The following is an 18,145-nucleotide window of genomic DNA, read 5'->3' on the forward strand; positions in this document are numbered from 1 at the left end:
AGCTTTGACTCTGGACTCTGGTGGTCTTCTTCGGGGAATAAACGGTCTGGGCATAACAAATGGGGGCTCGTCCGGGATTTCCCCCAAGCCCACCAGAACCCCAAGTCAATGGATCTTAATCTGTAGGTAAGCCGGCTTTGTCACTGTCTCTGTCTGTCTCCCTGAAATTTCGCGAAATCCGTAATCTGTAATCTGTATTGGTCTGTTTTATAAGTGGCATGGTCTTGGCGGACGCGCTAAAAGACAGCCACTCGGGAGTGGTGGGAGACGTCCCCCAGTGCCGATCTGGGGGCCTCCATCCTTGGTTGCCCCATCTGACTCAGGTCGGAAGTCCGACACGCGCTCGCGAAGGCTCATTGTTTCTCACTGTCTGTCCGTTATTGTTAAGTGTTAAGTGTAAGTCCAAAACAAAACATAAAACCTTCTCTTCCCCTTCCAGGACCGGACCTGTCGGATACTCCCCTCTGCTTCACACTCATTTTTGTCCCTCCTTCTCTTTGTAGGAGCAGTCCAAAGATGGGCAACAACCAGAGCACGCCGCTCTCACTCCTTGTTACCAATTTTAAGGATGTGAAGGCTCGGGGGCGTAACTTAAGCGTAGAACTAAAGAAGGGAAAGCTAGTTACTTTCTGCCATTCGGAGTGGCCCTCTTTCGGCATAGGGTGGCCCTCCGAAGGAACTTTCTGTCTCTCTATTATTACTAAGGTAAAAACTAAGATTTTCCTTCCAGGGCAGTCAGGACATCCTGATCAAATTCCTTATATTCTAGTGTGGCAAAATCTTGTGGAAGACCCACCGCCCTGGATAACTCCATTCATCCTTGAGCCTTGCAAGGTCCTAGTAATGCGACCTACAAGACAAAGGACTCCCTCTGCTCCCTCGGCCCCTGTGCTGCCAGACAGCCAGGACCCCCTAACGTTAGAACCCACACTTCCCCCACCATATCCGCACCTTATCCCGCAGGACCCAGTCCCTCAGGGTGGTGCTTCCGTAGACGGAAACCGAGAAGCGGAAGCAGCCGAGAGCGAAAGTAACCCGGGGGGGCCGGCTGGCCGAACGCGAGGCCGCGTACAGCGGGACCAAGCTTCCCGACTCCCTGACTCCACCGTAGCCCTGCCTCTCAGAGAAATAGGATCGCTCGATGATATCGGGCTCTCCCGTCTCATGTATTGGCCTTTTTCCACTAGTGATTTATACAATTGGAACTCCCAAAATGCTCGGTTCTCCGATAATCCCAAAGATCTAACCTCGTTGTTAGACAGTGTCATGTTTACTCACCAGCCAACCTGGGATGACTGTCAACAGCTCCTCCGAATCCTGTTCACAACGGAGGAGCGGGAAAGAATCCAAGTTGAGGCCAGAAAGCTGGTTCCAGGAGATGACAGCCAGCCAACTGCAAATCCTGACCTCATTAACGCGGCTTTTCCTTTGACCCGGCCCAGATGGGACTAAAACACGGCAGAAGGTAGGGGACAACTGCTCATTTATCGCCAGACTCTAATGGCGGGTCTCCGGGCTGCAGCTCGCAAGCCCACCAATTTGGCTAAAGTATATTCTGTGTTACAAGGTAAGACAGAAAGCCCCGCTGTGTATTTAGAGAGATTAATGGAAGCTTTCAGACAGTATACCCCTATGGACCCGGAAGCACCGGAAAATCAGGCTGCGGTAGTAATGTCCTTTGTAAACCAGGCAGCATCAGATATTAGAAGAAAACTCCAGAAATTAGAAGGTTTAGAGGGAAAGCAGATTCAGGACCTCGTTCAGATGGCCCAGCGAGTTTATAATAATAGGGATACTCCAGAAGAAAAACAGTTCAAGGCAACCAAAGAAATGACCAAAGTTTTAGTAGCAACTTTCCCCCAGGCAGGGAATGGCCAAAGCAGAAAGCAGACAAAGCAAGGCTCTAGGCAAGGATTAGAAAAGGATCAGTGTGCTTATTGCAAGGAACGTGGTCACTGGATTAAAGACTGCCCAAAGAAACGGAGACCAGCTAACCCTACCTCCGTACTCGTTACCCAGGACTCTGACTAGGGAAGATGGGGTTCCGACCCCCTCCCCGAACCCAGGGTAACTTTGCAAGTGGAGGGGTCCCCAGTTCGCTTCTTGGTCGATACTGGGGCGGAATGCTCAGTCCTAACCAAACCAATTGGAAAAATGTCTAAGAAAACATCCTGGGTGCACGGGGCCACAGGCATCAAAAAATACCCCTGGACAACCCAGAGGACTGTAGACTTAGGAACGGGAAAAGTCTCCCATTCCTTCCTAGTCATCCCAGAGAGCCCCTGCCCTCTACTAGGGAGGGACTTGCTGACAAAAATGGGGGCCCAAATCCACTTTGAGCCAGAAGGGCCCAAGATAACTGATTCCCAAAACAGGCCAATATCTATCCTGACTGTCACCTTAGAAGATGAGTACAGACTCCATCAAGAGCAAAAGCCCCCCGATCAGGAAATTGACTCTTGGCTCCAGCGTTTCCCTGAAGCGTGGGCAGAAACTGGGGGCTTAGGGCTAGCTAAACATCGACCTGCCATATTTGTGGAAGTTAAGCCAGGGACGGACCGGTTCGGGTTCGGCAATATCCTATGCCCCTGGAGGCAAGAGAAGGAATTACACCCCATATCCGCCGACTCCTAGACCAGGGAGTCCTACGGGCTTGCCACTCATCCTGGAATACTCCACTGTTACCTGTTCGTAAACCCAACAGTACGGACTACAGGCCAGTACAGGATTTAAGAGAAGTTAATAAAAGGGTCATGGACATACATCCCACTGTGCCCAATCCATACACCCTTCTGAGTGCTTTACATCTCGAAAAACAGTGGTATACCATTCTTGATCTAAAAGATGCTTTCTTCAGCCTTCCTCTGGCTCCCAAAAGTCAAGGACTCTTTGCATTTCAATGGACAGATCCTGAGAGGGGCATCAACGGTCAGCTAACATGGACCAGGCTGCCACAAGGGTTCAAGAACTCGCCAACCCTGTTCGATGAAGCCCTTCATGAAGATCTGGGTGAGTACCGGCGGCAACACCCTGAAATAACTCTTTTGCAATATGTTGATGATCTCTTAATAGCAGCCAGATCCCCGGAAACTTGTGTTCAAGGGACTGAGGACCTCTTGAAGACTCTGGGGGAGCTAGGCTACCGAGCCTCAGCAACAAAGGCTCAGATCTGCAAGTCGGAGGTAACTTATCTGGGGTACCTATTAAAAGGGGGGCAACGCTGGCTAACCAAAGCCCGAAAGGAAACAGTCCTACGCATCCCTAGACCCCAGTCGACACGGCAAGTGAGAGAATTCCTGGGGTCGGCAGGGTTCTGTAGGTTATGGATACCCGGATTTGCTGAGTTAGCCAAGCCCCTATACCAGGCAACAAAGGAACGGCAGCCCTTCAATTGGACGGAAGAGGCTGAGCTGGCCTTTCAACAAATCAAAACTGCCTTGTTATCAGCCCCCGCGCTGGGGCTCCCTGATGTCTCCAAGCCCTTCCACTTATACGTAGATGAAAGTAAGGGTGTTGCAAAAGCCGTGTTAACACAGTACCTAGGCCCCTGGCAGAGGCCAGTTGCCTATTTGTCAAAAAAATTGGATTCAGTGGCTGCTGGCTGGCCACCCTGCCTGCGGATAATCGCGGAGACCGCCCTAATGGTCCGAGACGCTGATAAACTTATCATGGGGCAAGAGTTGCACGTTATAACCCCGCATGCCATTGAAGGCGTCCTCTGGCAGCCGCCGGACCGATGGATGAGTAACGCCCGGCTCACCCACTATCAAGGACTGCTGTTAAACCCCCTCAGAATAACTTTTCTGCCCCCAACCTCTTTAAACCCTGCTTCACTGCTGCCAAATCCAGACTTGGATGCCCCGTTCCATGAGTGCACTGAGATACTGGCTCAGGTGTATGGGGTGCGGGAGGACCTGCAAGATCGTCTGCTCCCCGACACAGAACTCACCTGGTTCACTGATGGCAGCAGCTATGTCCACCAAGGCCAGCGGTATGCAGGAGCGGTTGTAACGTCAGAGACTGAGGTAATCTGGGCGGAACCCTTGCCTCCAGGGACATCGGCCCAAAGAGCCGAACTGATAGCCCTCACACAGGCCCTCACCCTAGGGGCAGAGAAAAAACTAACAGTATACATGGATAGCCGCTATGCTTTCGCTACTGCGCACATACATGGGGCTATCTACAGAGAAAGGGGACTATTAACAGCTGAAGGCAAAGAAATAAAAAACAAGCAAGAGATCCTAGCTCTATTAACTGCTTTGTGGAAACCAAAGAAATTGGCTATCGTACATTGCCCTGGGCATCAGAAACCAACTACGCCAATTGCTCGAGGCAACTTCTTAGCCGACCAAACCGCAAGGAGCATAGCAAAAGCTCCCAGTCAGCTCCTCGCGCTCCAGCTCCCCGATCCTGGCCCGCGAAATTTGCCATGTTTTCCCGACTATACCGAACAGGATCGCGAATGGATGAACACGCTTCCCCTAAAACAGGTTAAAAATGGGTGGTGGACTGATATAAATGACCAAACCATCCTACCAGAAAAATTAGGACGGCAGGTGTTGGAACACATCCACCGGACAACCCACCTGGGTGCCCGGCAAATGATGGACTTAATCAGGCACGCCAAGTTTAGAATCAGGCGCATAGCTGAACTGGCCAGCGATGTCACAACAAATTGCAAAGCCTGCCAACTAAACAACGCTTGCCCCCAAACCCAGACCACCGCAGGAATTAGGTGTAGAGGAACTAGGCCTGGTATCTATTGGGAAATAGACTTTACTGAGATAAAGCCTGGAAAATATGGGTATCAGTACTTACTTGTCTTTGTAGATACTTTTTCAGGATGGACAGAAGCGTTCCCAACTAAGAGAGAAACTGCTCAGGTTATAGCAAAGAAAATTTTGGAAGAAATCCTCCCCAGGTATGGCTTTCCCGTCCAAATAGGGTCAGACAATGGACCAGCCTTCGTTGCTAAGGTAAGTCAGGATTTGGCTTCCATTCTTGGGGCAAATTGGAAATTACATTGTGCTTATAGGCCCCAAAGCTCAGGACAGGTAGAAAAGATGAATCAGACTCTGAAGGAGACCTTAACTAAATTGACCATGGAGACTGGCGCTAATTGGGTAGTACTTCTCCCCTACGCTCTGTTCCGGGCCCGAAATACCCCTTACAGACTGGGCCTCACACCATATGAAATCATGTATGGCAGACCCCCACCCCTGGTCCCCAGTCTAAAAGATGACTTACTCAAACCTGAAACTGAAAATGTCTCTGAGCTCCTGTTCTCCTTACAAGCTTTACAGAAAATTCACCAGGAAATTGGGCCAGACTACGAGAACTGTACGAGGCAGGACCTCCGCCGACGCCTCATCCGTTCCAGCCGGGAGACTGGGTCCTAGTCAAGCGCCACCGGCAAGAAACTCTTCAACCCAGGTGGAAAGGACCACTGCAAGTACTCCTGACTACTCCCACCGCTCTCAAAGTAGAAGGCATCGCTTCATGGATCCACTACACACACGTCAAACCAGTGGACCCAACATCCGACCTTCTCGAGCCGTCTGGAGCACCGGTTACATGGACTGTAGACAAAGCTAAGAACAATCCCTTAAAGCTAACCCTGCGCCATCACCCACATAGCCATAACCATGTCTAGCTTGCCTATGCTTTTATGCCTTATGCATCTGACTCTCCTAACTGCTGCGCCGTCTAATCCCTATGTCTGGAGGTTCTGGCTCTATGAGAACAAAACTCACCCCGGGGAAACCCCCCAAGCGGGTAAACTGCTAGCTAGTGCAGACTGCCCCCCCTCCGGGTGCAATACTCCAATTTACCTCAATTTCACTAATTTCCAAATTGCCCAACCGGGGATACCCATGATTTGTTTTGAATATGATCAGACTGAATATAATTGTAAGAATTATTGGTGGCACCAGAATGCAGGTTGCCCATACCACTATTGTAAAATGCACTCAGCCAGGGTATGGGACGAATACCCGAGAAAGTCTAACCTCCTCAGGACTCGCTACCCGACAGGGACTCCCAACATATTCACTTGGATAATAACAGATCCAGGGCACTCCCGGTGGACATCGCCCCAACATGGGGCAGTCTACTACGATGCCAGTAGTAGCTGGCCTAGTAGCCACCTGTACTTGTGGCGGAGTCTAGTCCAGATTCGACCCTTAATCCATACACAAATCCACAGACAGGAAACCAAGCTATCACAAGACTTGCAGCCCTTCTCCTGGCTAACCCTATTACAAGAAGGGCTAGCATTCGCCAACCTCACCGGTTTAGGCGACCTGTCCTCTTGCTTTATGTGTGCAACCTTAGGAAGACCACCATTAATCACTGTTCCCCTTTCCTCCCCACCCACAAACTATATGCCAGATTCTAATTCATCAACAGTTGCAATACCTGATGTAGCCCTGTACCGTGACCCATACCAAGAGAAATACCCCTACTGTTATTCAGCATTTAGTAGCAGCCTCTGCAACCAGACAGCTACATACCCTAATAGCCCCATACGTGCTCCCCCTGGTGTGTTCTTCTGGTGTAATATGACTCTGTTAAAAACTCTGTCCAAAAGCATCTCTGACGGACAGTTGTGCATCCCTGTTACACTAGTTCCCCGACTGACCCTGCTGACCCCGGCAGAGTTCATAGGCTGGGCAGGGACTGCCCCAACTGAAACTGCGTGACATAGACGAGCAGTTTTTCTACCACTAATTGCCAGAATATCCTTAACCACCTCTGTCGTCGCAGCGGGGTTAGCAGGAGGGGCCCTACAACACTCCATGATAGAAAACGACAAGCTGTTACAACAGTTCTCTGTTGCTATGGAAGACTCCGCCTATTCCCTAGCCTCCCTTCAGCGGCAGCTCACCTCCCTAGCACAGGTCACCCTTCAAAACCGCAGAGCCTTAGACTTACTCACGGCTGAGAAAGGAGGTACCTGTATGTTCCTCAAAGAAGAATGCTGTTTCTATATAAATGAGTCAGGGTTAGTTGAGGAAAGAGTCCAACGCCTACACGAACTAAGCTTAGAAATGAAAAAGCAACAATTCACTACAGCCGCTAACAATTGGTGGAGCTCTTCAATGTTTTCCCTTCTGGCACCCCTTTTAGGCCCCCTAATGTCTTTACTACTTCTATTCACTATAGGCCCCTGTGTGGTAAATAAAATTTTACAATTTGTCAGAGAAAGGTTTGATACCATCCAACTAATGGTCCTCTGTAGCCATCACCAGCCTCTCCTGCACCCAGAAAGTGAGGCTATATTATAAGACTCTGGATATCCAAGATTGGACATCCAGTTACTTATGAGAAGGGGGAAATGAAAGGACACAAAGATAGATGTGTACCCGCCCCCCACCCGCTACACCCTTGTTCTGCTCTCTAATCTTTGCACATACCAGAGATTTCGTAAGTTCTGTGAGTACCTGGTTTTCTGCACGTACCAGAGATTTTGTTTTGCACATACCAGAGATTTTGTAAGTTCTGAGGCAAGGTCACAAGACGTGTTTAAGTAAGATAAACTCTTGCTGCCATAAACCTGCTCTCCCGCCTCAAAGTTTGAACCAAAATATCAGAAATGGCGGGAACCAATCATAGTTAGCCAAATCGCCTTGTTCAAACACTAGCCAATCATATATCTGATTTGTATAATAACTCTATGCCCACTTTTCTTAGACTATATAACACTGCTCGGAGCTCAGTGGGGGAGCTCTCCTGCCCGTCTCGTTTCACGAGCGAGGGAGAGTTCCAGGTTCAAACCTGTAATAAAGATCCTTGCTGCTTAGCTTTGACTCTGGACTCTGGTGGTCTTCTTCGGGGAATAAACGGTCTGGGCATAACAGTGTTAGGCTTTATACCTGGACTCATTTCTGACCCCAAACTCTTTCCAAGGCTGAAATTCATATTCTACACTGGTGACAGTTCTTTGCACCACACTGTGTGCTATCTTAAATAATTTTTTCCTATAATATAGGTGTGCACTGAGTTCTCCTGGAAATATCTGGACAGGAAAGATACCCTGTATAGGAAGTTTCTTTGACAATTAGCATTTAGAATAATGTGGTGTAGAATTAAATATAATATTTATGTTTAGTGTTTCCTTAACCCAGTAAGTGCTGAATTGCAGATCAATAGAAGAGGCAGCCTGTTTCAGAATGAGAAGGAAGGGGGTTCATTTGTTTTACCACCTACTTCACTGTGACACAGCTTGTAGGCCAGACTGCAAATAAGACCTGTCAAAATCATGCATTGTTCTCTATCCTCCTTGGCTCCATGGTGGATTCCACCTAAGTCTCCCATCCAATTCCTGGCCAGGGTTACTGTGTCAGAGAACTTAAAAGCAGCAACTCATTGGTGTCTCAAATATTGAGAGTATGGGTTGTATACGGTTTTCAAAAAGTGAGGGAAGTTCAATCTAGAAAGGTTTCAGGAACAGAGGCAAATTTTCATTGTGCTTACAACAGACATAAAGCATGACCCAAATTCATTTACTGATGAATGAGCTTGAATGTCATGAACTTCAATTACTTCTGTAGAACCCGGGCAAGAACGCTTCTCCCATCTTCCTCCCAGATGTTTGCTTTGAATGCATAATGTTTCAAACACTGAAAAGAATTATATAAAACTAGCACCATAAGTAGTGTTGATACTGTTATGAGATGCTATTTGAAAAGGGCAGAGAGAACCAGATGAGTTTGCATAACTTTCAGTACTATAGATGACCCTCTTTGAACAAGAAGGCCATTTGTCTTCTATACTGGGGACATCGTCCTACTGATGGGAGCACAAAGCAAAGATTGTTCTTCTAGACAAGAGGGCTTGTTGATTGAGTCCAAATGTAAAGGTAACTTTTTAATATGAAGAATAAAATGCACAGAAGTTGATTAAAGTCTGGATTCTTTCCCTGGCAGGAGTTAGAATAATTTATGCATCTTCCTTCTAAAGTTTCCTGTGTGATTACACCGAGGAGAACAAAGTCATTAAAGGCAATTACCATGTTAATAGACAAGAGATTGAGAACGTTGAAGGTTGGGTAAGTCCATCTTCCTGTCACACACAGTAGTTTTCCCTTCTGCCTGTAGGTTTCCAAATGAATATGAATTGGTAATCTGCATGTTTCATATTCATAATGCAATCAAAATGCATATTTGATTGAATGCCTCATTTAATAAACCAAGAAAATATTCATAACAGTTGTGATAATTAGGGTTTTTAAAAATTTTTATTGAGGTATAATTACATATAGTAAAATGCACAGATCTTAAGTGCATACTGTGATGTTTTTTAAAAATGTATGTACCCATGGAACCAACATCCAGTAAAGACATACAGCACTGCCTTCCACCTAGAAAGTCTTTCATGTTTATTTGCATATATTCTCTTTCCCATACCCAGAAAGACCACCATGCTGAACTGTTCCCATAGATCAGCTTTGCATGTTCTAGAGCTTCATAAAAAAGGAAACATCTAGATATCATATGATATGATTTCTAGATATCATATCTGCCTGCTTTCAATCAGCATAGTATTTCTGGTATTCATCCATGTTGTATGTACCACTAGTTCATTTCTTTCTACTGTTATTATTCCATAGTATGAATACACCACAATTTGTTTATTTATTCTCCTGTTGATGGATGTTTGGATTGTTTAACATTCCTGCTATTATAAATAAAGCTGCAATAAACACTAGTGTACAAGTAGTTTGTGTAGGCATATGTTTTCATTTCTGCTAGAGAAATTACCTGAGTTAAACTGCTGGATCATAAGGTAGGGGCACATTTAATTTGTAAGAAACTACCAATTAGTTTTCTACAGAAGTTACACCTTTTTACATTCCTACCAGTGAGCATGAGACATCCAGTTGCTCTATGTCCTCTCTGGCATTTGGTGTTGGAAGTCATTCAAATTTAAACCACTCTGGTGTCTGCATGGTGGTTTTAATTTGCATTTCCATGATGACTAACAGGGTTAAACATCTTTTCATGTCTTTTTTGGTCATGTTTATATCATCTTTTTTGAAATATCTGTGAAAAGAAAATAAATCTTGGGACTCCCAAATCACTAAGCCAAAGGGAAAAGTCAAGCAGGGAATTGCTTAGGGCAAACCTGCCTCCTATTCTATTCCTAAAAGTGGTAGCTACTAAGATAGAAAAGCGACCCACCTCCCTCACAAGGAATTTCCTCCTGGACAAAGGACAGACGGAACTCAAAGTCATCCCTCTGTTCACGGAGATAAATGCATATCTGATTTCCTCCTTTGGAAAGGCTAATCAGAACCTCAAAAGAATGCAACCGTTTCTCTCCTATCTACCTGTGACCTGGAAGCCCCCTCTTCTCTTCCAGTTGTCCCATCTTTCCAGATGGAACCAGTGTACATATATGATTGATGCCTCACGTCTCCCTAAAGTCTACAAAACCAAGCTGTGCCCCGACCACCTTGGGCACATGTCATCAGGTGTGTCATTGGCGTGCGTCCTTAACTTTGGCAAAATAACTTCCTAAATTAACTGAGACCTGTCTCAGATATTTGGGGCTCACATATCTATCCAAGTCCTCTGAACATTTGTATTGGATTGCCTGTCTTACTGTTTTTGAAATGTAGCTGTTCTTTATGTAATTCAAATTCGAGTCCTTTGTCATATATAGGTTATGAACTTTCCCCCTAGTCTGTGATGCGCTTTTTTATTTTTTAGCACCGTTTTGAGGAATAGAAATTTTTAAATTTCATGAATCCAGTTTACTTTTCTTTTTTTCTAATAAAGTGTTTTTGCAATCTCTCTGAGAAATGTTTGACTACATATATCACAAAAAAGTTCCCCTCAGGTTTTTTATAGAAAGTTTCAAAATTTTCGCTTTTATGTTTCATCTGTAATCCATCTATTTCTGTTCAGTTTCATGTTAGGGAAATCCATCTATTTCTGTTCAGTTTCATGTTAGGGATAGATAAAGTTTCAATTGTTTTTATACAAATAATCAGTTGTTCTAGTATGATTTGTTAAAAAAGACTTTCCCTCATTGAATGACATTGGCACACTTGTCAAAATTAATCTTTCTGCGTACATGCAGATCTGCTTTTGGACTGTATTCAGTTTCATTCATCTATCCTGAAACCAGATCGCACTATCCTGATGACAGGGTAACTGTACAATAACTCTTAAAATGAGGGCTGTGCGCGGTGGCTCACGCCTGTAATCCCAGCACGTTGGGAGGTTGAGGCAGGCAGATCACAAGGTGATCTAACACAGTGAAACCCCGTCTCTACTAAAAATAAAAAACATAATTAGCCGGGCGTGGTGACCGGCACCTGTAGTCCCAGCTACTCAGGAAGCTGAGGCAGGAGAATGGTGTGAACCCAGGAGGCGGAGCTTGCAGTGAGCTGAGATCGTGCCACTGCACTCCAGCCTGGGCGACAGACGGAGACTCCATTTCAAAAAAAAAACAAAACAAAACAGGACTGTGGACTGCATTCTCCAAGGTTATTCATTTTCAAGATTGCCTTCCTTGTTTTGAGTTCTTTACCTTTCAATGTAATTTTTAGTATCAAATTTGGTGTTTGTTATTATCTCCAAAAGAAGTCTTCTGGGATTGTTAAGACGTATTTAAAAAATTTCTCGCCTTTATACTTAACCTTCCAAACTACTACAGCAAAATGGGGGGGGGGGGGGGGAGCGGGGTTTAAAACAACAGTTCTCACAGTGTTATGTGAGAAAAACTGGGGACTCCAAATTTTTCTTAATAATCCAAAATCAGTATTTGGTTTCTCAATCTCATGAGTATACAGAATACAGAAAGATCATTGTTATGGTTTCAGATTTTACATTGCAATTAACATTTAAAGAATTACTACATTTTGAGATTTGATGTGGTAACCAAAAAGACTATCCACAATTATCTGAGGAGGCTATTAAAATATTTCTCCCTTTTCCATCTGTATATCTGTAGTCAGCCAGATTTTCTTCATATATTTCAAACAAAATGACATAACACAACAGATTGAATGTAGAAGCAGATATGAGAATCCAGGCATCTTTTATTAAACCAAACATCAAATAGACTTGCAAAAATGTGAATCAATACCACCTATATCACTTTTTTTTTTTTTTTTTGGTTTGGGAAAATATACTTTTCATTTAAAAAAGTTGTGTATACATGTGATTGGCTTATTAAGTTTAAATAAATGAATATATGTTTTTAAATCCCTCAGTTTTAATTTCTCATGTAATAAAAACTGAAAAATAAAACCTACATCAACCACAGCTCATACGGTTTTGAGTATATTTTGACAATTCTTGAGCAAATTCTAAAATATAATTTTCTCAGAAACTTATTTCTGTGTATTTCATTTTGAGGAGTGGTATTATATCAGGTTAGAAAGTAATAACAATGCCTTTCATTTTAGATACATTCATTTCTTCATTCCTTTAGTTAGCACAAATTTTATGTACACATAATCCATCTTCTAGAATATGTGCTTAATTCAATAGAAGGCATACATAATTGGACTAATTTAATCCAAAGTAACATTTTATAACTCTTGAGTAAATAAAACCAGACAGGTCTGAGTATTTCTTTGTGTTAAAATGTTTGTGCCCAAAAGAAAAGAGTTTTCTTTTTCTTCCTTCAATCTCTTCTCTGATAATTCTTTTCAAGGAAAAACTAGATATTTAATTTAATTCATGAATTCTAAAATAGTTTGGGTATTTTGGAAAACATTTGCTTATTCATACCAATCACAATTTTTTCTCTCCCATCCTCCAAAACTGTAAAAACGTTAGACATAAGTACTCTTGTTATGGATTCATTTATTCAATGAACACTTAAGGAGTGATATGGTGGAATTTGTCTGAAGGCTATCTGCATTCAATAAAGTGTGAAATTCTTTCTAAAATAAACATTTCTTTTTCAATGCAAAGAAAACTTGGAAAAACTAAACCATCTAGTACGTACGTGGGTTTCTACGAAGTAAATTCCACTCCTATTTAAAATGACAACTCTACCTTTTCATTTGGAATCAACATCCTACACAAAATTATATCCTTTATCCAGATTCATATGTTCAAAGTCATATTCTTCATACAACAGAGAAGCTGTAAAAATGCTCTTAACATTTTGTGCAAATCCAACTTCAACTTTAAAAAGAAAAATCTAAGATATGGTAATTACTCCCACACAAAAATGATGACAACAGGCTCTGATATATAAATAGGTTATAAGCTTTGGTGTCCATGTACCTTGAGAAGCTGATCTTTGTCAAAGAACACAGCCATTTCCCTCACCAAGGCAAGGGTGCACAGGCACCTTCTCACATGCAGAGTAAAGAAAGACTAGGGCTTTGGACCTAACATATAGATAAAGGTAATGGCATACCTGGTACATCACATTAAAGACACAGCAAGAGAAGAGGGTGGAGGCACCCCATGGAGGCCAGCCTTGGAACCTACACCCCTGCAAGAGGATGGCAAGTATGGGGATGAGGTCAGCAGAATTACTGCAGCACTGAGAATTGTGAGAAAGAGAGAGACTTTAGAATCCCCTGATATAGTTTGGATGTTTGTCCCCTCCAAATCTCATCTTGAAATATGGTTCCCAATGTAGGAGGTGGGCCTTGTGGGAGGTGTTTGGGTCATGACGGCAGATCCCTCATGGATGGCTTGGTGTTGTCCTTGCGGTAATGAGTGAGTTCTTGCTCTGTTAGTTCGTACAAAAAAGCCCCATACCTTCTCCTCTCTCTCTTGCTCTCTCTCTTGCCATGGGATGTGCCAGCTCCTTCTTCAGCTTCCACCATGATTGAAAGCTTCCTGAGGCCTCACCAGAAGCCCAGCAGATACTAGTGCCATGCTTGTACAACCTTCAGAACCATAAGCCAAATCAACCTCTTTCCTTTACAAAGTTACCCAGTTTCATGTATTCCTTTATAGTAACACAAAAATGGACTAACACATCCCCGTTGGAAACCCCTGCAACAGACAAAAATGGTCATCTGGTCCTCGGGTGGACTTGTTCAGTGATACACATTCACACTGCCACAGCTTTTTTCTTAGGTTTTGGTTTTCACCGGCCAACTCAATTGTCCTTTAGTTAACCTTAAACCTGCCTTCATGTAATGTCCACCAATTCTTCCTTCGTGAGATAAGAAAGCAAAGTCACTGGCATATTCCAGGGTCCGCTTCCCTAGAAGGCGGCCAGGGAGCAAAGTTGGATGTGATGTATGAGTGACCATTCCTGGATCAGCCAGTCAAAACGGGAAAGAAACCATTAGCCAAGAAACCATTAGCCTATTTCCAGTGAAAAGGGACTCAGAATTGTACTCTTGTCTTTGGAACAATAGAAATATAATTGGTCCTTCTGAATTAAACCATCTGGTTCTCAACAATGTTAATAGTTCCTGCCGCCTCCCTTGGGTCTCTCTCAGGTTTGGTGGAGGAAGATTTAAGAATAAAATGAGGCTGGGCGTGGTGGCTCACGCCTGCAATCCCAGCATTTTGGGAGACCGGGGGGGGGTGGGGTGGATCACGAGGTCAGGAGATCGAGACCATCCTGGCTAACAAGGTGAAACCCCATCTCTACTAAAAATACAAAAAATTAGCTGGGCGTGGTGGCGGGCCCCTGTAGTCCCAGCTACTTAGGAGGCTGAGGCAGGAGAATGGCGTGAACCCAGGAGGCAGAGCTTGCAGTGAGCCGAGATTGCACCACTGCACTCCAGCCTGGGCAACAGAGTGAGACTCCATCTCAAAAAAAAAAAAAAAAAAAAAAAAAAAAAAAAGAATAAAATGAACACTTCAGTTGTGCCTAGATCAGACATCGTAAACTCCTTGTGCAGCTGCCTATGGTTTGGCCCCAAAGGAGCATCTTCTGAAAAAGGATAGAAAGAATGCTTGAGGTTTGCTTGACTTCATTCATAAATGAAGACATTCCCACCCATTGTCTTGGGTTCCCTTTACTTATTTAGGTAATGTTTAAAGGTTGCCAGACACATCGATAAATACATACTGGCCCAGGCTGACTTTCAGTAAGAGGAAGTGTGGGGTGGGGGGGTGGGGGCAGGAAGAGGGGCAGATTCACCAGCACGAAATCACCCTGAAACCTCCTCAGCCACTTACTAAGAAGACGCACTGAATCCACATGTGCCGTGTTCTCACCCGTAGGTACATACAACATGGCTCATGCCACAGGCTCCTTGCTGTTTGTTCAGTTAGCAATTGTTGAGAGCTAGGGTGTGCCAGGCACTAAGATAGGCAAGGAGGACAGAGTAACGAACAAAATGCATAAATAAATGTAATGCTGTGTAATACTCACACAGCACTTCCACAGGCGCCAGGCATTCAATTCCCAAGCACCTTATGAATTTCAACTCACTTGATCCTTGCAAGGACTCTATAAAAAGGGTATTGTGGCACAGAAAGGGTCAAGTAATGTGTCCAAAGCCACATATCTAATCAAAGATGGAGCCTACAATTCAGTAGAGTGACTTTCAAATGTATTCAAATGACTCTTACCCAGAGTCAGAATAGCTTTTACATCATGATTTGGTATACAGGCACGCACATACACACACACAAACACATGCACAATTAAATATAGATATCCGGAATTAAAGTGTCACCAACAATATGCATTTTACTAAGTGCATTGTACTCTCTTATTTCCTATTCTCTTACAATGTATTCTAATGTTATTAAAAGTATCTGTCACCATTCACTAAACTGATGTCTTGAGTCCTTCCCAAATAAGTCACAAACTGAGCATTTAAAAATCACAAATTTTGTGGTAGGATCCTGGAGGGACATTAAAGGGCTGGTCACAAAACAACTGTCATTTTTTAAGTGTGATGTAAAAGCTCTAAGGAAGGGGGTGGGAGTGGGAAAAAGATAGGTCCCTCTGAGCCTAGGAATCAAAGGCAGGAGTGACTGGTCTGGATAAAGCCTGGAAGAGCTTTCTAGGGTTCTGTGACCAGTAGGAAGAGCCTGTGTGCAGGCTTTGGGAGAGGAAGGAACTTGGTCCAGTGAAGAAACAAGAGAAGGCCCGAGTGACTGGAGAGAATGGGCAGCTGTAGTAGGGCATGGAATGAGGCAGGAGAAGGAGGCAGTTCCAGGTTACAGGAGATTTTGAGGCCATGGTAGAGTCTAGCCCAGAGTGATGAGCTCCAGAAGCAAATCATTAGGGGAGGGTGTACAGAAAAATGAGGAGGTGGCATTGAGATGATCCAACTGGACCTTGCATTTGGTTTGTGCAGTACCAGTCATGCTGAGCCTCTGTGCTGTACTGTGTGTGGTAAGCACTGTGGTCTCTCTCCTAACAGCTGCACCCAGCCGCAAGCTGCTGAGTTTGGCAGCTGATGGGTCACAGCTGCCCTCTTCTCTGTTTATGGCCTTCTGCAGGACAAGGACTGTCTTGTCTTGGAGACCACATACACCTCTTCCCTTCAGGTAGGGTGTCCAGCAGCCAATGGCCAACCACCATGGTGTCTCAAAGGCTGGCCACCTGGCCTGATTCAGGGTAACTGTGGTGCAATTTGTGGACCTGCTTCTAGGGAATCTAACTCAATACATGCATAATGGGCCAAGGTCAGTGGCTCACACCTGTAATTCCAGCACTTTGGGAGGCTAAGATGGGAGGATCATTTGAGCCCAGAAAGTTTGAGACCATCCTGGGCAACATAGTGAGACCCCATCTCCAAAAAAAATAAAAATTAGCCAAGTGTGGTGGTACACCTGTGGTAGCAACTACTCAAGAGACTGAGGTAGAAGGATTGCTTGAGCCCGGGAGATCAAGGCTGTAGTGAGTCATGATCGTGCCACTGCACTCCAGCCTGGGTGACAGAGTGAGGCTTTTTCTAAAAATAAACAAAACAACAGCAACGACAACAACAAAAATGCACAAAGACTGATAAGGCTAGGCAAGAAATTGGTTTAATATTATGGACAGATATGATTTGGAATTTGATTAAAATGTGCTTTCTTTACCTGAGTTTTATGTTTCGACCAGTTCTGATTTTTGCATTATTACAGACCTAGGAAATTATTATTACTATTTCAGAGATACCAGGAATACCCTCTCTGTTTCCTAATGTTTTCTTAATAAACCCTCCCATCACCACCCTGAATTGGAAATTCTCTCTACCATAGAGCCCTTCACTACTTCCACCACCACTGTCTCCACCATCACCACCATCACCAACTTCATCACTACCACTATCACCACCATCACTATCGCCACCACCTCCACCATCACCACTATCACCACCTTCATTACCACCACTTCCACCATCACCAGTACCTCCACCAACACCACCACCACCACCTTCATCACCACCACCATCATCACCACCACTACCACCGTCATTACCACCACAACCTCCACCATCACCACCACCACTACCACCATCACAACCACCAGCACCAACTTTATCACCACCACCATCATCACCACCACTACACCGTCATTACCACCACAACCTCCACCATCACCACCACCACCACCACCATTATCACCACCACCACCACCTTCATCACCACCACCACCATTATCACCACCACCACCTCCACCATCACCACTACCTCCACCAACACTACCACCACCACCTTCATCACCACCACCACCATCATCACCACCACAACCTCCACCGTCACCACCACCACTACCACCATCACTACCACTAGCACCACTTTCATTACCACCACCACCTCCACCAACACCACCACCACCAGCACCACCTTCATTACCATCACTGCCTCCACCAACACCACCACCACTATCTTCATCACCATCACCATCATCACCACCACTATACCACCTTCATCACCACCACCACCTCCACCATCACCACCACCACCTGTACCACAACCACCACCACCTTGCTGATTGTTCTTCATCCAACCAAAGGCATGTTGATTTTTCTCTCAAGACCTCACATTAAGAGACTCAGAGACTGACCTGTGATATGATATAATTTCAGGGCTGGGTGACTAAGTCTGAACCAGATGCAGGTGCATCAGTAAAGGTGATGTGCTCTACAGAAAGGGAGATGGCCTCACAGATGGAGAGAGAAGCAAAGACTTACAGTGGCTATGACCTCAGAAAGGAAAAAAATGTCGTGGTTCTTGGTTCCTGATAGGCCCCTCAAGGC

The 18,145-nt window shown here is 44.7% G+C and overlaps 1 long non-coding RNA gene across 1 annotated transcript; it reads right to left on the bottom strand.

Moving 5' to 3' along the window:
• Positions 1–8,447: 8,447 nt before the first annotated feature.
• On the bottom strand, positions 8,448–18,079 carry LOC144341377 (uncharacterized). The gene is made up of 7 exons (XR_013418259.1): positions 17,858–18,079; positions 16,983–17,029; positions 15,316–15,393; positions 13,387–13,515; positions 9,860–10,043; positions 9,011–9,092; positions 8,448–8,621 (listed from the first exon to the last, which is right to left on the bottom strand). It is a non-coding gene; the product is annotated as an uncharacterized LOC144341377 (long non-coding RNA).
• Positions 18,080–18,145: the final 66 nt, after the last annotated feature.

Source organism: Macaca mulatta, chromosome 6 (genome assembly GCF_049350105.2).
Source record: "Macaca mulatta isolate MMU2019108-1 chromosome 6, T2T-MMU8v2.0, whole genome shotgun sequence".
Classification (NCBI taxonomy): domain Eukaryota; kingdom Metazoa; phylum Chordata; class Mammalia; order Primates; family Cercopithecidae; genus Macaca; species Macaca mulatta.